Source organism: Colobus angolensis, unplaced genomic scaffold, assembly GCF_000951035.1.
Source record: "Colobus angolensis palliatus isolate OR3802 unplaced genomic scaffold, Cang.pa_1.0 Scaffold146, whole genome shotgun sequence".
Lineage (NCBI taxonomy): Eukaryota > Metazoa > Chordata > Mammalia > Primates > Cercopithecidae > Colobus > Colobus angolensis.
Window position 1 is genome coordinate 4,869,294 of NW_012114555.1, and position 26,816 is coordinate 4,896,109.

A 26,816-nucleotide genomic window follows, 5' to 3' on the forward strand; every position below is an offset into this window, starting at 1 on the left:
CTATTAAGAACAAAATGAGGACAAATTTGTTATGCACCTTTTGTTATTTTTAGATTGCATTGACATTTTTTTTTCAGGTTGGAGCCTATTATTCTGAACTTCCTAATAAACAGCAGTGACTTAGAAAATGTTTCATTGTGTTGACCTCCACTTAGTTTTCTATGCAAGTGGAAAAAAACTATTTCAGAGGACCAATCAACACTTTAAATATCCCATGTGTATATGTTAAGCTTATAAATAGATGTGGATATGGCTTTTGAGTATATTTTTATCAGCCTGTATAAGGGTAAAGGGCGTATTTAAAATATATATATATATAGTCTCTATATTTATCTGCTTCTAGAATGGAGGAAAATGGTTCATTTAAGAACCATTGTGGTTCTAGAGATCACGTGGTTGCTAAAATGTTAAAACCGAGTAGTGTTCTAAAAATAATAATATTCTACTGTGGCTTGCCTTTGGTGAGCGCTCTGTGTAGGGTAATTAGACAAAAATGATATTCCATTGCTGTTTTCCTGTTTAGCAGAGGGCAGTGACCAGGAGTTGAGCTAAAAGTGTTTGCAAGGCAAGGAAAACTCCACAAGGAGATGCACAGGTTGGAGCAGCACCTTCTAACTTTTGGGTTTTTTTCTTTTAATTTTCTTCAAACGTTCCAACTGTAGAAGGGTGGGTAACGCAGCTGTTCTTTGTAGCTCCTCCTCTGGCAGGCTGACAAGAAAATCAGCGCTGCTGGAGTCCCTGCCTTGGCCCATAAATAGTGGCAAAGTGCTTGGTTTTGAAATGCCTGTGTAGCTCATTGACCGCACGTTATGGCTGGGATGCTAATGGTTTATGTGGCCTGCAGGTGACAGGAAGATTTCTGTAGGCAGGGCTTTGTTGTAAATTCAGTCTGCCATCACCTCCTGCGAATCAGAGGTGGTTTCCAAGTGATCACTGGCTTTTTGAGTTACGGCGAGAGGAGCCAAAATGAATGATGGGTTGGCCTAACACAGCTGTTGCTCTTGTCGTGTGGAATTCCAAAGGATGCATAAAAAGAGATTGTGCTGTGGAGATCTGGGAATTAGAAATGAGGCCCAGCTTGTGTGACAAAGTAGGGACTTTTGTGAGGATGCCGTATAAGAAATGCTTAGAACTTTCAGGTTACTATTCCCAAACTGCTGTGGACATGAGGATCATCCATCCAACGCATATTGATCTTCCTTGTTACTAATTATTATTAAGAGAAATTATTTCTTGTTCCTGTAAAGAACTTTGGCTCCACAGGGTCCGTCTGTCATCTGGTGTTATCCTCATATCAAGCAGCAGATATTAATGGAAGGGGCAGAGATCTTTCCAGGGGAGTCACTGAGCTCTTTTTGTAAGTGTCAATGTGTGCCTGGTGCTGTTGAAAGTTAATTGGAAAGACATGTTTTTTTTTTTTTTTTTGCCTACTAGAAGAGTATGGGCAAGAGAGACGAAACTGCAAATGCTGAACTTTTAGTAGCTTCCACTAGAAGGCCCTTTGAAAATAAGGAAAAAAAAGAGCACAAGTTTTTTTGTTGTTGTCTGTTGCTCTCCTCTGCTCTAAAAGAAGCAATGTTGATATCAAAACAACAGCATCATCCAGCAACCGTAGTTTGTTCTTATCCTTGTCCTAACTGGAACCTCACCTGAATTCCTTCACTTAATGGTCACAGCCACCAGACAGTGTTGGTACTACTGTTAGCTCTGTTTCATCAAAGAAGAAACCAAGGCACAGAATGATCTGAAGGCCATGAAGGTGGTAAAGTCACCGGCAAGATATGAATCCAACCATTTGGGCTTCTTGGAAAAGTATAAAGCTCTCTATTGATGGGATATTATTACTTTGGGATTTCAAAAGACTCCTGGGAATTCCCTTGCTCAGTACAAATGTAATCCTATCGGAGGAACCTAATATATATATTTTCCAGTGATTTTTGGTTTTTTGACCAACTTTACTGTGCATGCTTTTGGTCATTGTTTTTTTTTGTTGTTGTTTCTTTTTAAACTTTGTGATGGTCAGGAGAGAACCCAGTTGGGGAATGCAGCACTGTTATGAGAGTGGACTCCCCCAGGATTATTAGGAACTCTGTACCAAAGGACATAACTGAATCTTTTAACACACGATGAGCAATGCTGTGGTGTAGGGGATAGACACGGTTAGGAATTTGAAGGTCTGGATTTGAGACAAAATTTTCACAGAATCCAGTCTGAGCTTTAATTTCAGCCCTTGTTAAATAGAAGCCATGATGCCATCTTGCCTGTTTCTTTGTGTTCCTTGGTTCTTTGCTGAGCATGTTCTTGCTTCTGAGCCTTTACATGTGCTGTTCCTTCTGCCAGGAATGCTCTTCCCGATCGTTGCATTGGGTGGTTGTCTCTCATTGTGCTCACAATCAGCTTCTAGAGATGTGTTCTGAAACCACTTTATTAAAGGAACTGTCTTCCACTCTTAAGCCTCAAGTGAATTATATGTTTTTCCATATTCTTCATAGCACCTATTGCTTTTAGAAATGATCTTCTTATTTGCTAAGTTGTTGATTATCTGTGATCCCAAACACATAGAGTGGGAGCTCCTGAAAGTGAAACCATGACCTGAAGGTCATGTGTATATGTTAAGTTTATAAATAGGTGTGGATACGGGTTTTGAGTATATTTTTATCAGCCTGTGTAAGGGTAAAGGGTTAACTATGTAATTCCAAGTGCCTAGAACCAGTGCCCAGACAGGGCACTCAATGAATATTTGTTGACAGAATGAAAGAGAAAATAAATTAATGAGTTATCTAGTTGGATGGTTATCCAAGATAAAATAAACACAAATCATATATACAAATTATTGTCAAAATCAAGCACAAACACAATGAGAACAAGGAGCTGGATTTGCTTAGGATATTTAAATGCACCAGTGTGCTCTACCAGAAAATTTGCTTAGGTGGCCGCATAAGGTCTTTTCTCTCATCTGCTTGTGTCAGTTCCAATAACTGGAATGCAAGGTAATAGCTAACTTAAAATTAAAGAGTCTCTTCCCCCATTATCCTCACCATAACGCTGGAATTGAGTAAGTAAATTTCTTGGATGAGTTCTTGATTGGAATTGAATAAAAATCAATGTAAAGTGAAGCCCAAAGCCTACCTTTAGATCTTCCTTTAGACAAAGTTTCATGTCTCTGATCTTAACAGAGAGGAAGATCAAAGGGAGGTTGTGCTGGGTCAGTCTTTGGATAAGAGGGAAATGAAGAATAGCCATTAATGATTTTCTAATACTTTGTCAGCATTAAAATACTGTGTCATTGATATATGAAAACAATTGCATTTCTGGTAGCCATATGGAATTCTCATTTTACTGGGAGCTGGTTAGAGAGCTTCCTAGGTACGCTGCCATCTTGCATTTGATTTTAATGGGAATAATATAAAACCTGGTTGATAATGCTCAGAATCAGAAAACCCTCCAAACATGGGATAAACTTTCAAGATAAGATTAAATTTGAGATGTCTGTTTTTGCATATCACATGCACAGTGATGTACACCAGGGCACTCAGTTTTTTTCCAAGTCATGGGATTTTCCTAAGCATGTAGGATTGCCTTTGCTACCTGCCCTTTGCCAGAAAAATGTTTATTTAAATATTGTACCATCCCCACAAGCACTTTTATTATTTACCGATTTAAAAAAATGACATCATTACTTTTCTTCTGAATTTTTTAAAGCGACAATTGTGCAATTAAATTACTGAATTCATTTATATTTAATTGTACTTTTCGTTTTAATGTGCTATTGGACGACATTTCTTTCTGAGGCTGTTAGTTTTCCATGCAACACGGAGAATCTAAGGCTATATCAAGGAAATATATTACATGGGCAAGACAAAGTCTCATTAGTGTTATTTATAGCATGCTGAAACCTCATTAGGGGAAGGTATGCTGGATTCAAAAATGCATTACCGGGAACGCTTTATTTTTTTGTACTGGAGAAATTGCTTTTATTGTGTTTCTTTGTCACAAGCATAGTGGCTACTGGACATTTTGGTTTCTTAAAGTATGAAATAAATTAAGTTAGAAGAAAAGAGTAATTAATCCACTAGCAAATGTAGCCTCATCATATTAGTAGAATGGCCTACACAAGACTGTAAGGAATTTCTATTTACCCACGCATCTTACCCTCCACTAACCATTAATTTATAACTTGTTTCACCTCAGGTAAAGAGCAATATTTTTCAGGGCAGTAGTTTGCATCTTAAACAGTAATAATGTGCTTTTAGTGCATTTTGAATCAGGGATGAGTGAAACTTGAGGTGCAAAGTCACAAATTGCCCAATTTAGGAAGTTCTGTTTGTTCTAATGTGAGCCATATATTCAACCCTGCGTAAATATCGTCCAGGAGGCATGTGGGGAGGCTGTAATTTGAGGCAAATGGGAACAAAAGAATGAGTCCTTGAGTTGTCAGACTCAGGAAGGAAACTCGTTTGGAGTGTGGAGCTGCCACCACTCACTTACCACACTGTCTGGTGAGGTGGAGCAAGGAGAATTTGGGCTATAGCAGTTAAAACTCTGCTTTTTCCAGACCTTTGCCTAGCTGCAGGGTGGGATAGTGAAAGTAATTCAGACCCACTCACTGATTTCTCTGTTCCATTACCATCCTGTCTGTAGTTGTTCATTGTCATCTGTCTTTTGGTGAAAGACCACAGCAGTTGGAAATAGTTTCCACTGTAAGATCCAGAATGCCCAGCTAACAGTTGGGCGTTCATTTTTCACTTAATAGGAGCTAGGTTGTCCCAGGGTTTGTTCATTAGTTCAGCAACATCATCTGGAACCCAGGTTCTTTCCATCCCTCTTTTGTGTGTGTGTGTGATGGAGTCTCTGTCTCCCAGACTGGAGTGCAGTGGCTCGATCTCTGCTCACTGCAACCTCCACCTCCTGGGTTCAAGAGATTCTCATGCCTCAGCCTCCAGAGTAGCTGGGACTACAGGCGTGCACCACCATGCCCAAGTATTTTTTGTGTTTTTAGTAGAGACGGGGTTTTGCCATATTGGCCAGGGTGGTTTCGAACTCCTGACTTCAAGTGATCTGCCCTCCTAGACCTCCCAAAGTGCTGGGATTACAGGTGTGAGCCACTGTGCCCAGCCCCTCTTCTCTATTATTCTCAGCTCTTCCTCTTCATGTTTATTGCCACATAGTCTCAAGATAGCTGCCACAGCTCCAAGTATCACATCCTCACGCTGTTACAAGCAGAAAGGGAAAAGCAGGGACAAAAGTCTTATAAGGCTTTATTTGTTTATTTTTCCCCATAGAAGAGAAGCTCCTCTCCCAAACTCTGCAGGCTTCCTAAGTTTCATTGGGCAGAACTGGGTCACTGGAACCCTTCTTTCTCTAAACAAATTTCTAACAAAGAGCAATCAAATGATCAGGATTGGACTAGGGCATGGAGAGGGATCCCTACTCACTAAGATCAAGGGTTCTCTATGCACAGAGAAAGTGGGGCTATGGCTGTCAGGCAATGAATACCCAATGTTTGTTGTCTCCCTTGTTAGCCACAAAGCAATTTATAAGATAGTTTGTGCACAGTAAATATTTCTACTAGTTGCACTTGCGATCACTCTCTCTGGGTCACAATAAAGGAGGTTGTTCTCATCTATCCTTTCTATTTCCATCCATCCATCCAGCCATCCGTCCATGCATCCATCCATCCATCCATCCATCCATCCATCCATCTATCTATCCATTCATCCGTCTCTTCGTCTATCTACCCACCTACTGAACACTTGAAGCATGGCTACCACTTGCTGGGTACGTATCAATTGTTTTGTGAGATAGAGAGATAGATAACTCAGACATGGATTATGCTCTAAAAGGAACTCTAATACATTTTGGAAATTATATATATGCCCAAGTCATTGTAACTAAAGAAAGAAAGTGTATACCTGGAAGTTCAGAGGTGGGAGAATCAGGGAAGATTTCTGGAATAAAATGGAATTTGAGCATTTTATATCTATCTAACATCTATATTAAACACAGTAGCCCTTTCTGCAGCTGTCTCATTGAAAGAAATTTCCATGATTCTCTCAGGAGTTGTTTTTGACAGCTTCCCTTGCCCCGGCTTCCTGTAGCTGCCAGTGACACATCTAGCTGTAACGTGGTCTCTGATTGAGAAAGAAGTGGTGATAGGGCAAGAGATGGGTCTTGACGTTCTTTTGCCACCCTTGATAATGAGCACATTTAAATTTGTGGATGAATTGGGTGACTGGTTTTGATGAGATTGCTATTGGAATTATGTCACCAATGACTTCAAGTGATGCATCCAGGGCGAGATCACTACAGCAAAAAGCAGGAGAAGAAAAAGAAATCATCAACCACATTAACGGTGATGAATGATCTTGGCATTGATGTTGTCTATTTCTTTTTTCCTCTTGGAAGCAGATAGCCCTGTATTTGGCTACATTTCCAAGATAAAATGACATAAATAACTCCTAGGTGTACATCTACAAATGGCCTACTTGCCAACTTAGTCTTGATGTCAGAAACCGTTTAGGGCAGAGGGGCAAACTTGAGGCTTGTGGCAAAATTCAGCCTGCTTCACATTTTTTATGGTGTACATGGTGTTTTAAAAATAAAGAAATTTGGGCGCGGTGGCTCAAGCCTGTAATCCCAGCACTTTGGGAGGCCGAGACGGGTGGATCACGAGGTCAGGAGATCGAGACCATCCTGGCCAACACGGTGAAACCCCATCTCTACTAAAAAAAAAAATACAAAAAACTAGCCGGGCGAGGTGGCAGGCGCCTGTAGTCCCAGCTACTGCGGAGGCTGAGGCAGGAGAATGGCGTAAACCCGGGAGGCAGAGCTTGCAGTGAGCTCAGATCCGGCCACTGCACTCCAGCCTGGGCGACAGAGCAAGACTCCGTCTCAAAAAAAAAAAAAAAAAAAAAATGGTTAATTTAAACCTGCACGTTATGCACATATACCCTAGAACTTAAAGTATAATAAAATAAATAAATAAATAAATAAATTTAAAAAAATTTCAGATTTCTGGCTTTTCTGTAAAAAATAGAAAAATGTAGAAAGTCTGGGTCCACATTCCCACAATGCAATAACTATCTGAAGCTAAGAAGCCCCAACTTCTTTAGATAAGGCATGTCCTCTTCAGTTTGCCACAATCACTACCATACCCTACTGTCTTACATTGGCACTACTTGAGTCATTTATGTTCCTTGGCTGACAATGAAAACTTGGGAGTTTGTCATTCCTGACTTAGAGGTTTTAATTCATATTTAGACAAAGCAGAATGGACAAACTCTACCTATTTAGAAATCATTCTACTTCTCTAATCTTTCCTCAGAGCAAAGCCTACTACTCTCTTCCAAAGCCTTTATTCTATTGTTTGTTTATTTTGTCTAAAGTCAAGAATAACTTCATATTTGAGTTGTTAATAGTTCTCTTAATAACGTGTTGACATTTCAGTTAGTTGTAAATGAAGTAAAACTATTTGGGCAGAGTTAATCTAGCTAAGTGTAAATTAATATGTTTCTTCAGAGCTATATATATGTGGCTATATGTGTGCACGTGCACATGTGTGTTGACTGTCTCCACCGGGAGCCATTGTAGAAGGCAATTAACTCTTTCAAGAAGTATCATTAAACAATCTCAAGTGGCTTGAAAGAGTTAACCCATTTCCTAAGCATGCAATTAGTTTCTTTGGGGCACTGCAATTTACAATCTTGGAAAATTTGGTTGAATTATTGTGGCTGTTACTACTGCTGTTAAATAGTAGTAATAATGGATTTATGTAGTACCTTGACACCACGGAGCTAAAAACAATTACATTTAAATATCAATTTAATTTAATGTGAAACCATGTTTTGTCTAATCATTGTAGCTAATTGCCATCCTTTAGAAGCAGTTTCCACAACATTTTTATTAACAATCTGGTAGCAAGTTAGTTGTTTGGAAGTTTCTTGTAGGAAGTATCATGCAGTGTGAATTTATGTGTGTCAAAAATATGTTTTTAAATGTATTTACTAGCTATGTGTATATAATGTATGACCTACTGAAGATTAGAAACATCAGAAGAGAGAACATGTCTTTGAATCAGGTATGTCTGGAGAATGTTCATGAGTCTGAGATGAAGGCTTCAAATAATGAAGTCAATATACACAACAATGAAGAAAGAAAGCTGGCTCTCCCTCTCATTTCATCAACTAGGAATCTCTATTAACAATCAATAGGTGTTTAATAAATAGACAGAGTTCAAACAGTATTGTAGTAAGTAACGTTTGCAATAACCTCCCTAGGGCAATGCAAGATGTGTGACCTCAGAGTAACAACAAAGAGAGATTAAATATCTTAAAATGCCTTCTCCGTTTAGCTGCTAAAATAAGAAATGATCAAAAAGTCAAAGTCAGTGTGAAATAAAATATTATTTAAGTGATTTATGTAGAACGACCTACCGGAATATCTAGTACTGGGCTTAACAGTCAGAAGGCCTGGTTTTCAGACATGTTTCTTTCCTTTTTTAACTGTAGGACCTTAAGCAAGATACTAAACATTTCTGAGCCTTTTTCAGCTTCCCTTTTGAAAATGAAGATAGATATAATGTATATCTCATTGGGTTCTTGAGAAGTTTAAGATGATGAATGTGTCAAGCTTGCATAGTGCTGGGCACATTGGAGATGTTTAATGTGCTTGTCAAGGGTTGTTCTCTTTCCGTTTACATTAAGAAAAACTTTTTTTGCACCTTGTATGTTTGGAAGTTTCCAAAAATGGCCATTATTGTACCAAGTTCATGAAAAGGACCTCATTGTTTTTACTTGTGTTTCTTGCCATGTCCCCAGATGCCTATTTGTCTACCAACACCTGGGCCTTCTTTCCTGTTGATTATTTTCCTGTTGATCATTTGGTGATCCTTCTTGTAGAGCTGGGGTAGGAGTTGGTAGAGTAGGAGCTGAGACTTTTAAGTCCCACAGCACTAAATTAAGTGATTTAGACAGATGTTTGTTTAGTATGGCAATTCAGGTATCTATCTGATTTCATCTGAGTTGCTCAGGGCAACCTCATCCTAAAAACCACAGGTTGAGATATTTGTAAGTGAAGCGTAGCTTATTGAGCTCTTAAGTTAAAATCTGGTGGTGTTTTAAACTACATTTGGGTCATTTCCATACACAATGTGTCCATTGATCTTCTTACCTAAGGCTAAGTTGGGCTCAAAATGGGTAGGGTAGACCAGATGGCTAGGTGAGGGCACTGGAATTCAGGCCAAGGAGTTCAGGCTTGCTGTGGTAGACAGCTGAGCACTGGAGTAGGGCAAAGAAGTCGTGTGGAAGAAAGTTCAGTCTGGTCTTCACCTGTAAAAAGATGGAGAGCTCAGAGGGCAGAGTCAGAGACCCCTGCTGGAGGATGGCTGCTGGGAGTTCCTCCTCCCCTCATGGCTCACTTCCTCTCTAGGCTCCTGGGGCTTCTTCTCTACCTGCTCTGTGGGGATGCTGAGCCCATCTGCAGCAGCTGGAGGAGAGGATCTTGGCTCTGCTCCATCACTTCTAAGGAGGCAAAGGTAGACCACGGAATGCATTTTCAAGAACACATGCCTTGCCTTCCTGCCCTTCATCCTTGAACTTGTTCCTCCTTCCTAGCCCTTTGCTTACACCCGTGGGGAAGCCTAGGAAGGGAAAGTGGTGTGGGACACTCCACTACTCAGGATCTATTTTCAAGGTCGATTGTGGGGATCAATAATTGAACAGTGAGTTTTAAATATGAAGTGCCATATAAATGCTAAATAGACTTGTAATTGATGGGGACTCTTAACATTTCAGATGCCATAAGTTGGGATGGGAATGAATAGATATGAGGGTTTATTCCATAAATATCATGATGAAGTAATACATTCATTTGTTCAACAAATATTTATCCAGTGTCTCCTAGGAGCCAGATATTGTGGAGGATGCTAGAGATACAAAGTGAATAACCACAAAAATAATGCTGAGCCTCCTTCCCACCTACCCCCAATCCACAGAAGTTGTATTCTGATGGAGAGAGGTGATAAGCAAATGAATAAAAGTATATGTACATAAAATGAAATGGTGTTAAGTGCTATGGAGAGAAATAAAGTAGAGAGGGGTATAAAGAGTTGGGGAAATGTGAAATTTTAAATAAGGCAGACTTGACAAGGCCTATTGTGAGCCATATTTTAATAATTATTACCCATAAGTTTAGATTTTCCGAATGAAAATCAATTTCAGCCTAGGGTAAAGAATGCCTTTTCTGTTACCTACATATCCTTTCTAGCAATGACATTTATGGTCTCAGGTGTGCGTGTGTGGTGTGTGTGTGTGTGTGTGTGTGTGTGATTTTTATAGCTCCCACATTAGGATTTGTTTTTACCAACATTTCCAAGGTCCAAAAGTTCACTAGTACTTTTTTCTAATTCTTTCCAGTATTTTAAACCTTCCTCTTCCCATCTTTTTCTCTCAACACATCCTTTTTCCCCCCTAAGTTTAGCAGCATCTTCTGGCCAAAGTTACTGCTGTATGTGCTCCCAGAAATTCAAATTCAGTGAACCTTGGGAACTCATGGATGAACCCCAGGCTCCACTGGGTATTCATGAAAATGTGCACAGCTATGACTTACTGGTCAAGAGTCCAGGCTCTGGATTCAGCACTGAGATCTTGTGCAAGTTATTTCATCTTTCTGGGCCTCAATTTCCTAATCTGCTGAATGGGGATAATGATTCCTCCTGCAGACAGCTGTGTTGTGAATTCAATGCGTGGTCCATGGATGGACAGGATACAGCACATTGCCTAACCTATATGTAATAAGCTCAAGAGATGTTAGGTGCCCACCTCCTGATTTTCTTCTCATTCTAAGTATTGAAAGATAATTAGTATACTATTATTATCTTAGAACTAGAGTGGATTGTGGAAATTATTTGGCCTAATGGTTTTGAAATTAAGAAAATTATTTTTTAATCAATAGAAGAAATCCTAGTTTTTCCCAATGAAATTTAGAAAAGAACACTTGTACATAAGGAAGATAATTGGGATTAAGCTTGTTGAAATGGGAGCAAGATGTCTGGATACTCTCAGCATATGTCCCTCGAGACCTCAACCCTCTCTTCTCTCCCAGGAGCACCCTCTAAGGTGCTAAGCTAACCAAAGCAATTTAGGCGTATGGGAAAGAGACTGACTCTAATCTTCCCTCAAAGGCTGTGCTTCCTCAAATTCTCTTTGTAAACAGTCAATCACAACTGCCTTCTCCTTAGAAAAATTTGAAGTAGAGAGCAGTCTTATCCCACCTGCTCTATTTCCTTCACCTTTTGTGTTCTATTGAATTTTTTCCTTCCAGTGTCACCAGTGGCTGTCTACTTGGCAGACCCAGTGAATTTTTCATCCTCTTTGATCTCTATGCAGCGTCTGCAATTGACAGTCTCATCCATTCTGAAACTCTATCACCCTGGGTTTCCATGATCTTATAGCAAGGCCCTGAGGCCAATCACCCTTTCTAAATGATAGCTTTGATTACTTCACTCCCTCTCCCAGAAGTTCTCCATGGCTCCCTCTTGCCTGCAGAACCAACTACACACACTACAACTGATATTCAAGGCCCTTCATAATCTATCCAGTATTAAGCTTTCCTTTAAACCTTAAATTTTGTGATTCCCCTAGATTATTGTCTGAACCTGCTCTGCACCCTCCAAATTGTGTTTTTGAAGCTGAGAAGGCCTACTTATAGCTGGGGAAAAAATAAGGCTGGTAGTAAAGATGTGAAAGAGAAAAGACTATTTCATCTGGACCTGGTAAGGTGGGTCAGATTGAAAATAATAAAGTTGACAGAAAGAACCTGACATACCCCCTGCCATTCATTAAGAGTCTTAGAGTATGTGTCTTTGTCAACCCTACTAGATGGAAGTCATTTGAAATCAGGGATCAATGTGTTATTCATCTTCAGAGCTACTATTGTACCCAACTCACAACTCGGTTCATCATAATCTTTAACAAATGATTGCACAAAAGAAGAAATGAGTGACTCAATTTGAAGTCTAGAAAACTTTAAAAAGTTACACAAGTGAATACAGTCTATTAATTAATAGATTCAACCATTTGCAAAATGAAAAGTAATATAGGAATGTGCTTTTATTATCCAATTTCCTAATGTGTTTTTGTGTTTATAAATGATGCAATTATGCTATTGCAATGTATTTGTGTTCATTAATAATTTTGTCAGAGGAAAGCCAATGCCCTGTTGGAATTATTTGAATATCTGGCCTTTCTATCATGGCTTTTCCAAAGGAAGGTATGTCAGTTATTTTTTTGCCAAATAATGCTGTATCACAAAGCACTCTAAATCTTAATGGCTTGAAGCAACCACCATTTATTATTGCTCATGATCTAAGGGTTTTCTGTGCAGTTCTGCTGCTAGGCCAGGCTCTGCTTATCTCAGCTGGGCTCACTCTTGCATCTGGGTCAGCTGGTGGGTCAGCTGGGGGCTGGCAGGTCATGTGAGCAGGGATGCCCTTGGCTTTGCTTTAAGACTATTGACCAAAGCAAGGGACAAGGCACCTTTACCACAATCTATTGGCTGAAGCAGAGGACAAGGCAGCTGAGATTCAAAGGGTGGGAAAATCAACTAAACTACCTCATATGGTGGGAGTCATTGCAGAGTCACATGGCAAAGGAAATAGATACAAGGAGGGACAGAGAATGGGGGACTTCTTTGTAATCAGTCTGCCATAGAAGGTCTGCATGCCTCTTTAGTTTCTCTTGAGATTAAGAAGGAAACTAGGGAAGATTCTTGAAAGACCCTGGGCTTCCTTTTTCTGTTGAGGCTCAAGTTGCTACTTGAAGGTGCTCAAAGTGTTGCCATTCAACCTGCCCTGAATCAGGTTCAATTCTTTAAAACCTAATTTCATATTCTGTCCTTTTCATGCCCTCTTCATTTCTTATCTTCTAGCCCAGGAAATGATAGATCAGTTGATTTGTTGCCTTTGTGTCTATAATGAGTATAGAAGAAAAAAAGACATTGGGAAGTTCATAGGAAACAGATACGTGGAGAAACTTAAAGGAGGCATCTTTCAATTTGCCTCTTTCTGGTCTTGTTTTATTAAAGGCAAAATCTAGAAGAAAATAAAGACTGCGGGCATCTTTTTTGACTTGGGCAGGATCTGACTAGGTGTGTGAGGGCATCTGGGGGCGGGGAAACGAATGGAAGTGCTGATCTGGGGTATTGGAAGGCACCAGAAAGAAGGGACTGATCAATAGCTATTTTTCAACTGCGTAGCATAATTTGTGTCAGGCTGCTGAAATGAGTTAGTGCTTCATAGTTAATGACTGTGAGCACATTGCTTTATCGCAGCACTCTCCAAAATGTTTGCCGTCAACAATTCTAAAAGGCTGTGAGTGACTCACAGCCAAAGTGAGTAATGCACTGGAACTTCGTGAGCTGGGGCCTCTTCTCCGAAAACCTTCCCCCTGGACACCATGTCTCTGTATTTACATCTCCGGCTTGGCTGCTCCTCAAATCATCTAGTCTTCTTGCCATCTTGTTTGGATATCACTCTCCTTTCAAGCTTCTTTTGCTTTATTTGGGGATTTCCTGGTTCCCCCACTCAACCCTTTCTTAGACTCTACACAAACACCTTCCCCTTATTATAAAAGGGTGGTCCATGGACCAGTAACACAGGCATCACGGAGGAGCTTATGAGAATGCAGAGTTCCAGGCCCCACTCCAAGCATACTGAATCAGAGTCTGCATTGAAACAAGATACCCAGAAGATCTGCATGAACAGGAAGGTTTGAGAAACACAGGACTATTTCATAAACATTGATTTTCGCCCCTGCTATTTCCATTCCCTCACTGTTAACCTCCTCAGGCTCTTTTATCTCTTACCTTAAGTTAGAAAATACCTCCCCCTAGCTTTCCACCAAACTTGATGAGTGATCCCAAAGTGCAATGAGTTGACCAGTCAAGGATTGAAATAAAGTCCCATTAGAAGATTTGCTTTTTCAAGGTTGTGTCATTGGAAACTGGTGGTGGCTGTTTTCTTCCTCTGTAACGTGGGATAAACCATAAAGAAGTCTGAAAATTACACAATTCTAAAAGCAGAGTCCACACTATCTTACCCTCACTGTGCTCTCGTGTTAATCAAGCCTTTCTGCCAGAAGAGTGCTTCTGCATGTGGCTCGAGGCATATTAGAAACATGTTCCAATGTAAATAGCTCCCACATGAGTGAGTTACATCCATTCATTGAGTGCCCACCTTGAACCTTGCGCCATACACAGGTGTTGCATATTCACACTATGATTTAATGTGCACATCAGCCCAGTGAAGTATGATCCCCATTTTCCAGATGACGAAATTAAGGCTTAGGGAAGGGAAGTAAATTGCCCAAGGTTACACAGCTGGTGAACTGCAGTATTTGAAAGAGGCTGCATTTTTAAGTATTGTGTGATTTCTCCATCTGCAGATTCCTTTCTTTAGCTGTAAAAGGGTTTACTGGGCATATATTTTTGGGGTGAGTCATTGCACCAAACTAATTGTTGACCTTTCTCCAAATCTGGACACAGGTATACAAACAGCCCCATTTCTGCTTTTGTCTTTATTGTCTGATTCACATGCTTCCTGCAGTTTGATGTTCCTTCTGATCCCTTCCAATGAGATGTCAACTCTCTCTTTGAATTGCGTTGCCCACGGTCCTCTGGAAGCTCTACTTCCTTGTGGAATTACCTGGCACCCACTCTAACAAGGATGGTCCATCCTTTGCTCCCCTCTTCTCCCTTTGCCTTGCCTGGCACTGTGCCTGGCAGATCACAAATAACACGTATTTGTTCAGTGAATTGAATCTGAGCTGATTTCTCTCTGACAGGGACCTTGGGAGCATCAGAGCCCGAGTGGGGGAAAGGTAGATGACAGAGGAGACTTTTTGCACACAGTCTATTTCACACTTTTCACCAAGGACCCGCACAGATCTCTCTTAAAATACAGTCCACAAAGCACTGAAGCTGCAGGAAGGATAAATAGGAGATAGAGTATGTGATAAACCTCTATAGCCACCCGGACCTGGCCTCCACAAAGGGGGTGCCCACTCTACTCTTAAGGAGCTTTTGCTGCTGAAAACATCTCACTAGTAGAACTCAACTAGGAAGAAAGCAGAAAACATGTAAAACTTCCTCTTGGAAAGCTATTCCGTCTTTGATTTTTCAGAATGTCTTCAAGTGATTTGAGTCTATTTTTAATACCTGTGAGACATGATGTTGTGAGGAGAGCTAAATATAGGGGCCACATCCCCCTTTCTTTTATTCATTGGCCTTAATCTTCCTAGGAGGAAAAGAAAATGCACACGATGTTTCACCACGGAGTGGTGACGTTTGGCCTGACGGGCCCGGCTGAAAGGAAATTCATAAATACTGTGTTGGAAATAAAGATAATGAATGGATGCTTTTTAGAGAAAACGTTAAGTGGGAGTTTATTTATGTTAAACCTCCCCTGTCTGCTGAAGGCTGCGAGATAGTTCCTCTTGTTTTCCTAGGGGTCCTTTGGGGACAGCAGTCAGCCTGTGTTACTAGAGTAGGCTTCAGCACCCTACCAACAGCCTCCAGAAGAGCGGGACACTCAGCCAAAAATAACACACGGCATCAAAGCGGCAGCTATAATTCCGGTTCATTTTATACTGACGAGGCTTTTTTTTTTTCTTTTTTTTTGGAAGAAGGCATTAAGCGCATCTTAAAAGCAAAACAACTTTGTGAGTACTCATTGGACCAGAAGGAGAGACTAGCGCTTCTTGCAGCAGCTGTGAGCCCAAGGGCTCTGTGTTGGAGGGCTCTGCTCTCTGTCCTGGGTGCTCTTTCGTGCCTTTCTGTATCCTACACACCTTCAGGCTCCATCATTTCCATTTGTTTTGGGTGGACCTCTATATTATCAGCATCTGGGATGTGGCTTGCCGAAGTCCCTGAAGTGAGTCTTTAATCTGCAGCCAGTTGCCGATACCACCTTCAGTCTTTTGTTGAGGAGCTGATTGAGAAGGGAAGGCAGTTGAGAGTGTGGCTAATGGAGAGGGCTCTGGAACTACACACTTGGCCAAGGCTTCCCCCCTTTCAAAGCTAGGAAAACTTTTGGAAGTTATTCTGCTTTTCCATGCTTTGGTGTCCTCATCTGTAAAATGGGAATGATGGTGATATCATACAGAATTGTTTAAAACATTGAAGCGCATGGTATGAGCTTATCATTGTAACAAAGGGTGAAGCCAGAGCAGTTTCTGGCAAGGTGGCATGATTTCAAGACCCTGGTTTGATATGTTTACTATGGTTTAACAACCATCTCCAGGGGCAGACTGGGCTTAATTTGGTTTCTAAATCTGTTCACAGTCCTGATTCGCAGTGTTGTTTTTAGTAGGATGGCAGCCCAGCTTTAACTGGGAAGTTGTATCTACAAGTGTTGTATCTGTGCTCCATGTGGGCTGCCTTTTGGAGAAGAGGCCTCCCACTCTTTGCCTCCCTGCGGTTCCTCTATAAATAAGAGCAGCCCACAATCCCTGCCAGGAAGATGGAACCTCAACTGGAAGTATTTGAGGATGTCTTCCAATGAGGTGGAAATCAAAAGTTCCCGGATAGCACTCTTTTTCTGCCCAAGTCCAAGGAATACAATCCCCACCTACTCCATAAGCCTTCTAAAAGATGTAGTTTTGCATCTCTTTGCTGTTAAATACAATTTGGAAAGAGTTAACATGTCAGCTACTCTGGGATTGTCCTACCTCCAAAGGGGACCCTGGAAGAAACACGGCCTCAGGAGCTATTAGATCAGAAGGACCCTTGTCGCCAAATTTCTCTGTTCATACAAATCAGTGACTGAAGTCCAGATGAGGAGAATTTATTAACCTGTGTGGACATCAGTGTTATGTATTAGTCTGTGTGGACATAGTGTTGTGTAGGTATCCCTGGATATTTGGATTTGGAAATGAGCCTGAAAAAAAAAGAAAGTAATCTATAGGTTGGGGTACCATGAATTGTTCCTTGTCCTGTGGTCTGTATTGATGTGAAACATTTTAGAAACTATTGTATTTTAAATACTACCACGATACTCTAGTTTCAGTGGCACCCACTAAAGGTGGGACTGGGTCTCCATGCTGCTCTTCTTCAAGGACACTGTGACAAGAGTGGTGATTTCTGGAGCTGAGCTATGTTGGGGCAGGGGGCTGGGATGGGATGGATCCCTGGGATCATGCAGCCGTATTCTCCTGCGCAGAGCACTGATCTTACTTGCAGCTGCAATGGTTGTTTATCTGTCTTTCCCTCTCACAAGACCATGAGGGCGTGGATGCATTTTTCTCATCTCTCAATTGTTAGTACCTAGCACCATTCTTAGCACACAGTAGGTATTTAATTTGTGCTTTTTGAATCCATGAACATATTCTGGGGCAAAAAAAAATGATGTAAAAACGTGATTTTGCATCTGTTTACCCATGAAGAAAGACATTTATCTGGATTTCTATTACAGCACTGGGTCTATCTATGATGTCAATTTCAGACTTGGAAACACATTTGAATTTGAATTCTGAAATCCAGTTTGGTCTGTTTATAAATTTACATTTTTCTTAAAAAATGGATACCTTATAATTTTGCATATGTATGGGGTACATGTGATATTTTGTTACATACATACAATGTGTAATGATAGGGTAATTAGGATATCTGTTACTTCAAACATTTATCATTTCTTCATGTGGAGACCATTTCTGATAGGCATACTTAAAATCTGAAATAAAGTTATATTAGTCCGTTCTTGCATTGCTATAAAGAAATACCTGAGACTTGGCTATTTGTACAGAAAAGAGGTACAGTTGGCTCACAGTTCTGCAGACTGTACAGGAAGCGTGGCTGGTGAGACCTCAGGAAACTTAAAATCATGGCAGAAGGTGCAGGAGAAGCGCCTTTTTCACATGGCTAGGGCAGGAAGAAAGGGGGTGAAGGTGCTGCACACTTTTAAACAACCAGATCTTGTGAGAACTCTAGTACAAGACAGCACTAGGGGGATGGTGCTAAACCATTAGAAACCACTTCAGTGATCCAAGCACCTCCCACCAGGTCCCACCTCCAACAGTGGAGATTACAATTTGACATGAGATTTGGGTGCAGATGCAGATCCAAACCTTATCAAAAGTAAATTGAATAAATCATAGAATTTGTCTTCCTACTCTTACCACTTCCTCCCTAAAAGTGTTGAGCAAATGCGTGCTCAGTTTTATGGATGCTAAGTTAATACATAGTCTGCACCTGTAAATTGTAGTTTATTTGTTGTAGAACCTTAAAACATTATGGTTGTTTAGACAGAAGCTAGGAAGTATGAATTCAGCTCTTATTTTGTAGTTCCTGTCATAATGCCTTCCTGGAAAAAAAAATGAACAGCCATGTTACTTGCAAGTGGCTTTACCTGTAAATTACATTTTTTGTGTGTGTGGTTTTATGCCAGACCCTTGATATAGCTTTAACCTGGTTTTCATAGTTTAATTTATTTTAGTTGGTAAAGATTATTCATCACTCATTTAATTCCAAGGTTATCTATTGATTCTTTTCTCCTCATTTGGTATTTTCTGACATTTTGTGGCACTCAATATTGATTTATACAAAATCAGTCAGCTGAACGTCCAGAGGCGGCGTCATGCACTTGTCATCAGCTGTTTTTCTGAACTAATAAGTGGAATAGCCATGTATGTCGAAGGTGTTGGGTGATTTAAGGGCCGGAGTCCTGCCATTTGCACCTACTGGATCATGCCTCTAAAAATCCTTGTAGAATGTTGAAAAATGAGATCCCTGAGAAAGTTCTCCAGAGATAGTAATAAGCAGTTTCTTGGTAGGGGGCTAAATTCTTCCCCATAATGTTGACCAGTCATTCTGTTCCAAATCCACCCTAAGCCTGTGCTTAGGTTAAAAATAAAGAAATAAAGCTTCATATGCAAATAGACCTTCAAGATAAGTGTTCCTAGCCCATTGCTTAAACTTAATGAATCACTCTTGTTAAAATGAAAATAAAATACTGTAGGTCTGGAGCGAGGCCTCAGATTCTGCATTTCTAACAAGCTCCTAAGTGATGCCGGTCTGTACCTCTTTGAGTAACGCAGCCTTAGTTCACCTTCCAAATTGCCATCTTAATTCTCTCCCATTTTGAAATTCTTGAACCCTATCTGAAGTTCCCCTCACATTAGGATGTTGGTATTAGGAGTAAATGGAGAGGGAAGAAACATCCCATATCCCCTCCCCAATTTACATTTTACAACAGCCACAAGAACCTAGTTATGTTACAAGTACATAAACCAATGGGATAGTTTCTAATAATCTGCAATCAAAAGAATTTGGTCATTTCTAAAGTTCCAATTTTCCAGAACCTTTAAATTCATATTTTGTAAATCAATTTGTGCCTGGAGGAGTTTAGCAATCCCCCAGCTCCTCTCGTCTAGCCATTTTTAAGGCTCCTTTCATCCCATCCGCTCTCCTTGCCTGGGTGCAGAGAGTCCTGCTTTCCAAGCTGAACTGGAAAATAACTTGTAACACAATGTCAGAAGATAAAGCTTCAGGCTACCCCTCCTAGGAGTGTTTGAATTTCATAGACAATGACAGAAAAGGTTTTAAAATCAAAAGATATGGCTGGTGGGATTTTTAGACTGCTGGGGCCTTTTTTTTTTTTTTTTTTTCAGGAGGAAGAGAATGAGGGGAAGAAGTTTCCAGCGTCCCTCAAATATATCATATACCGTTTTGTTTTTCATTCAGCCTAGTCTTAAGATCTGCATTCCCACTCTACTCATTAGTTTATTGATTATTTCTGGGGGCTTATGACTTCAGATAGTCTTTAAAGGAAACTTTAAAGAAAGTATTCTGTAATTTATCTCTGCCGGGATTAACATTTGCTGAGGCAATACTCCGTGTCTCTGGGCTCTCTTGATGCCCAGCATATCACAAAGTCAGGAACAGGATATAAACATACTAGAAAGGCCAATATTATTTTTATACCGAATTGGGAAGGATGATGTATTGAATGTCTTCACCTGGTTGGACTTATATTTGATTCTTTGCAAATCAGTGACAGATTCATATGTAGAGAAAAATTGAGGTTCTCATCTATATGTTGTTTTTTATTACATTATTTTGCTTCAGGCACAAACATATCAAAGTAATTTAGACACTGTGGATGAAGTCATCTGATTTCCATTAATAAATGTCAACTAAATCCTTCTGATCATAGTCAGTTGGTATTATTACACAGTTATAGAAAGACATAGTAATGCCATGCAATAATTAATTGGCATCTACAGGGCTCAGATTCCTACAAAACTTAATGTTTGGAGTGACAGCCAGGTTATTTCTCACTTAAGCGATATAAGTACACTTAAGTATTGAAATGGATTCTGTTTCTTGGTTTGAATATTTGGGTCTTTTCTTTCTATCCCTGTTCGTTATGCGTAGGTTAAGAAAAAGTCCTTCCTGGTTTATTATGTTCTTTTTTGTAACAGAAGCTTTCTTATTCCATACAATTGAAAATGGTAGTTCACTGGTTAATCACATAAATTGATTAAATTGGGAAATCATAAATTATGTGCAGACACAAAACATTTGACTTTTGCTTAAAACATATAAATGTACATTTATTTGCCACTATTTTGCTGCGGAGCCAAGGGCTTTTCTCTGAATATGGGTCCACAAAGAGAAATTCTGAAATTTCTCCTGTGTAAGCCATAGCCTTAAAGTAACCTCTACAAATTTCAGTTTTGGTTTCTCTAAAGTGCATCAAGAATTTAAAGATGATGTCCAACAATCTAAGTACAGAATCCGTATACGTTTTTAGGATTCCTAGACCTCCAGTAACAACTTTTTGAAGAGTAACTTTTCTTTCCAAATCATTTGCCTTCTTTCATGAAAGCAGCAACTGCTTTTTTCTATTCAAACTCAGATTTTATAGATATAATTGTTTCATTGGATTATGTAATTATATTAACAGGCACAATTGGCAATAACAGGATTGAGACAAATGCAAATGAACCTTGGTAAGTCTACAAGTCAGTACGTGGGAGCCAAGAGACACAAGTAGACCAGAAAGTCTTCACTCCATCAGCCACAGGTGTTCCATTGGCCATAAAGCCAAGGGTGTCATTGCAGTTCAGGCTACGTATTTTATAGAGAGAATGCTGAGCATCACTGTTCCAGGGCAATGGTGAGCGGGAAGCCAGTACTCTATTTTCCCATCTTCTGAAATACAGTGACTACTGTTCTAGAATTCATAGTTTTTGGATTTGTCACTCTTAGGACAGAAATTTTTTTGGTGGGTTTGATACATGATTAGAATTTGTTGGTGAAGCAAATTTCTGAAGGTAAATAACTTGCTATTAGCATCTAATGAAAAAAAAACCCACCTAAAAACAAAAAACAGAAGTAAAAGTTTATGGGAAAACATACCCTATTCATGTCTACAAAAATTTCATTGAGGTGACGTTAAACTGGAAATGTATAACGTGGACAGTAGGGACTCATAAAAATTCTGTCATAGCTCTTAAGTGCAAGTGTGTACAAAATCCCATGGGTAGGTGAAAGATCATCTCGTTTCTTCCATGCCTGGGGACTCCTTGGCTCTGTACTTAATTTTCTCAATATTCTCCTGCTCCCTCTACCCCAAACTTTTTTGTTTTCTCCTCTAGATTGAATATTTGCATCTAACAGATCAGGGTAAATTACCATCTTTTACCAGCATTTAGCACTGTGGCATGCATGTTTTAATTTACCTGGAAAACTATTTTTTAGTTGCTGATTCTTAAGATGAAGTCTTAACCACGTTTTCCCCACTTCTTCATTGTTGAGACAGGGTCTCACTCTGTTGCCCAGGCTGGAGCACTGTGGCATCATCATAGCTTACTGTGACCTCAAATTCTTGGGCTCAAGCAATTCTCCCACCTCAGCCTCCCAAAGCACTGGGATTACAGGAGTGAGTCACTGTGCCTGGCTTAATTCTATAAGCTAAAGGAATTTATCTTAAATCACGGGAGGACTGACTGATGCATTTTGTATAGATTTTTCATATATAAAACTTTTCATAAGGAAAATGTTACAAATTCTAAAACTCTATTTCTTATTAGTCAGCATATTCTTAATATGCTGCTTATCTGGAGGGAAAAAACAGTGGGTAAGGAAAAGGTTTTCCATGACTTTTTGGCATCAATTTGATATTAAATTTCACATGGTACCGGCAGCTTAACTGCATGACTGCAGGCCCACACTCCTGATGTACTGAAAGTGTGTTGTTTATTCTGAGCCAAGAAATGGTAGAGTAAAAGTTTTTATAAGGTACCTAGTTTACTCTGCTTAAATACTACATTCTCGCTATGACTTTTACGTTATTTAAAAATTTATTTTATTTTTTAATTCAGAGTGTATTAGTTTGCTAGTGCTGCGATAACAAAGTACTACAAAGTGGATGGTGTTGACAACAGAAATGTATCGTCTCACAGTTCTAGAGGTTAGAAGTCGAAGATCACACTGTTGGCAGAGTTGATTCCTTCTGGGGGCTATGAGAATCTGTTTCATGCCTTGTATTAGTCCATTCTCACACTGCTATAAAGAACTAACTGAGGAGAGGGTAATTTATGAAGAAAATAGGTTTAATTGACTCTCAGTTCTGCAGGCTTAACAGGAAGCATTGCTGGGAGGCCCCAGGAAATTTATGATCATGGTGGAAGGCGAAGGGGAAGCAAGCGCCTTCTTTGCATGGTGGCAGAAGGGAGAGAGAGAGAGAGGGCGAAGAGGGAAGCGCCACACACTTTTAAACCATCAGATCTCGTGAGAATCACTACCCTGAGAACAGCAAGGGGAAAATCCACCTGCATGATCCAATCACCTCCTACCAGGCCCCTCCTCCAATTCAATGTGAGATTTGGGTGGGGACACAAATCTAAACCGTATCATGCCTGCTATGGTTTCAATAGATCCTTTCCAAAATTCAGGTGTTGTTAACATGATAATCCTAAGAGGTGAGGCCTTTAAGAGGTGATGAGGCCATGAGGGCTCCTCCCTTGTGAATGTGATTAAGTCCCTCATAGAAGTGGCTTCACACAGTTCAGTCACCTGCCCTTTTGCCAAGTGAGCACACAGTATTCCTGCCCTGCAGAGAAGCTGCCCTCACCAGATGATTGAACCTGCTGGTGCCTTGGTTTTAGATATCCCAGCCTCCAGAATGGCAAGAAATAAGTTTCTGTTCTTCATAAATTACCAAGACTGAGGTGTTCTGTTACAGCAGCACAAGTGGACTAGGACACTGCCTCTCTCCTAGGATCTGGTGGTTGCTGGAAATCCATGGTCTCCCTTGGCTTGTAGATGCATCACCCTGAATCTATCCTTACCCTCATATGGCCTTTTCCCTGTCTACATCTGTCTCTGTGACCCAATTTCCCCCTTTTTATAAGGACATCAATCATATTGGATTAAAGCCCACCCTAATGACCTCATTTCAGTTTGATTCCCTTTGTAAAGCCTCTATCTCTGGCCGGGTGTGGTGGCTCATGCCTGCAATCTGCAGTCTCAGCATTTTGGGAGGCTAAGGCGGGCAGATCACTTGAGGTCAGGAGTTTGAGACCTGCCTGAGCAACATGGTGAAACCCTGCCTCTACTAAAAATACAAATATTAGTCGGCATGATGGTGTGCGCTTTTAGTCCCAGCTACTCGAGAGGCTGAGGCAGGAGAATTCCTTGAACCTGGGAGGCAGAGGTTGCGCTGAGCCAGGATCACGCCACTGCACTCCAACCTGGGCGACAGATCGTGACTCTGTCTCGAAAAAAGAAAAAAAAAAAAGACCCTATTCTAAATAAGGGTCACATTCTAAAGTAATGAGAGTTAGGACTCCCATTTAGTTATTAGCACTTGCATTTGAAAACATTGAAAAATAAGAATCTCCCAGTGGTGTCCTAGAGGAAGCTCCAGTTTGTGTGGTGTTAAGAAGCACAAGAGCTTGAAATAAAAGACTTAGAGTTCATGAAATATCAGTGTCGTGATTTGGCCAGAGTCATTATCCATACTTTCCTTGATGTTTATTTTTATAGTCTCTCCTTCGTTTAATTAAGACATCCAACAAAGAAGAAAAAAACCTATTCTTTTTATTTCTTTTGGTGCTTGATTGAAGCACAGTGAATAAAAGCTATGCTGTTTAATTAGCTCTTGTATTCATGTATGTTCTCATTATGTTTACAATTTGGAGACATGTACTTTGTTTTATCAGCATCGAACTCATACAGAGCTACGTTTATTATTTGATGCTTCACTTTGCTTTCATTAATTTCCTTGCTAAGTGATCGGTAGCATGCAAGTCATGCTGTTCTGAGTTTGGATTCTGAGACGAAGGCATACTGCATTGTTGAATGCTTTGCTCTTTCTTTTTAAAATTCATATTTCTGCATCGTCTTTAGAAACTGTGACACTTAATGCTGGTATCTTATCAACAGGAAAAATCAAGACTGGAGAAGGAAGAGAAAATAGTGAAGTGTGAGAGTCTGGGAAGAACAGACTAGACTGGGGCTATAATGGAAGCTATTTAAAATAATATTGCAGGACTACCCAATGCCTGGGATCTATGTTCTAGCTAGAGTTTTTTAAAATTTAATTTTCAGAACCACTCTGCATTGGAAAGTGTATTGCTCTGGATAGGCTAGCTTATGTTGTAACAAATAACACTGGAAGCTTATTTCTTATTCACATAATGCCTCTTGTTGGTCCAGGTGGCTCTCCAAGGTGCCTGTTCTTGAGAACAGGCTCGGCATTCCTGTCTGCCTCTATGTTAAGGCATGGCTTAGCAACGCATGCATCTGCAATCACTGCAATAGAGAAAGAGCAGACTGAGAATCAAGTGCCTGTTATTGAACCCTCCCCCACCCTGGGAATTAATACCCATCCTCTTACATTTCCTTGGACAAAACAAGTCATGTGGTTCTGCTGGATTTTAAGGGGGTTAGGGAAATGCTATCTTGCTGTGGGCTTGGAAGTAGAGGGGAACTAGATGCTTGTGGACAAGAATGTGCCTGAGACGGTAACGCACACTTCCCCTTTACACACATGGAAACCAGGTCTCAGAGAAGATGAGTAACCTGCCCAGGGACACAGAGTTAGAAAATAATGGAGCTGATAATCAAATCTAAGTCTATGCTTCCAACCACTCGTGTGCTGCCTTCCATAAGAACAGATATGACTACATTGCAGATGGTGCAATTCAAATGGTAAAACTAATTGCTCCCAGTTGTCCTTATGGGATGCTATTGATAAAGATTTAGGGGAAATGGGGGAAGAACCATATGACTGGTGAGGCTTCCGTTGAGTCTAGTCTCTGGGGAAATTTTCTGGAACCTTGGTCTTCTTGGCCTTTCTCTCTTACACCTCAGAAGAACCTCTGAGAAGCATCTGTATATTCTCAGTAAAAGGGAGGAACTGGGCAAGTAAAGGGTTTTGCATGTGTCTGTTTTACTAGAGATGAGGTGGAAGGTATAGTCGTGTGATTACTGAAAGGATAATAATGACAAACTAGGTTTGTATGACGGTTTACAGCCTACAAAACGTGTTTCTTTATAATCTCAGATAAGAACAAACTTAAGTGTCATAACTGACGGAAGTGTTGTATTAATGAGGTATGACTGTCAAAAGAGCCAATGGGATCTGAGACTGCATCGTGAAAGAGTATTGATTAGCTTCAAGTAGACCTTGGAGTTATATCTGAACTAACTCTTGGCCTCATCACCAAGGCAAATGTCCTTATCTCTTTTGTATTCTTTTTTTTTTTTTTTTTTGTAGCGGAGTCTTGCTCTGTCGCCCAGGTTGGAGTGCAGTGGCGCAATTTCGGCTCATTGCAAGCTCCGCCTCCCGGGTTCACACCATTCTCCTGCCTCAGCCTCCCCAGCAGCTGGGACTACAGGCGCCTGCCACCACGCCTGGCTAATTTTTCTATATTTTTAGTAGAGACGGGGTTTCACCATGTTAGCCGGAATGGTCTCGATCTTCTGACCTCGTGATCCGCCTGCCTCAGCCTCCCAAAGTGCTGGGATTACAGGCGTGAGTCACCGCACCCAGCCTGGATTCTTTTTCTGTAAATCAGGAGCACAATAATGACATAACATTGGACACCTAGGTCCATGCTCAGTAAATGTTGGTTGCTCTTATTATGATGATTATGGTTGATATTGTGGCAATTTTTCAAACAAGGCATGAGATCATTTGGCTGTGTGTGCAATGATAGATCATAGCAAGAATATTATGATCACTTCTGCAAGCACGGGAACTTGTAGAATACATTTCAAGACTGGCAACCAGAATGGAGAAGTGACCTGAAACCATCTTACACCATTTTCTGAGGAACCTAACAATATTAATCTGAAAATTAGACACTTTAGTAGAAGTTTGGGAGCATGGGGTACCACTGTCTTTGCATCTCTGAAGGGTTGTTCTGTAGAATAAGCTTTAGTCTCATTCCTTCTAGAATTAAGAAGCAGTACGTCCATGGGTAGAAGTTGCAGAGAGAAGGAAATCAATTCATTCTGGGACAAAAATTATCAGCCATGGAACAGGACTGTCTTGGTAGGTAGTGAATTTACCATATTTAGTGGTTTAGACCGGGTCATGGGGATTCAGGCGTCAGATGAGTGATTACATCAGAGATATCTTAAATGATACTCTGCACCAAGTTTTGTGATTCTAATCCTGGGTGCATTGGAGAACATTAAAAAAATTCCCAATGTCTTGGGCCCTAGTTTAGACCAATTAGATAAGAATCTCTAGGGGTGAAGGGCAATTCTTAGTGTCACGAGCCAACATCATTCTGCATTGAAGTGCTAGT

The 26,816-nt window shown here is 40.3% G+C and overlaps 1 protein-coding gene across 1 annotated transcript in view; it reads left to right on the forward strand.

Annotated features, from left to right (window-relative positions):
* Positions 1-26,816, forward strand: part of PPARGC1A (peroxisome proliferator-activated receptor gamma, coactivator 1 alpha) — a 681,573-nt gene that overhangs the window by 352,836 nt on the left and 301,921 nt on the right. The gene's annotated exons all lie outside the window — the stretch shown is intronic.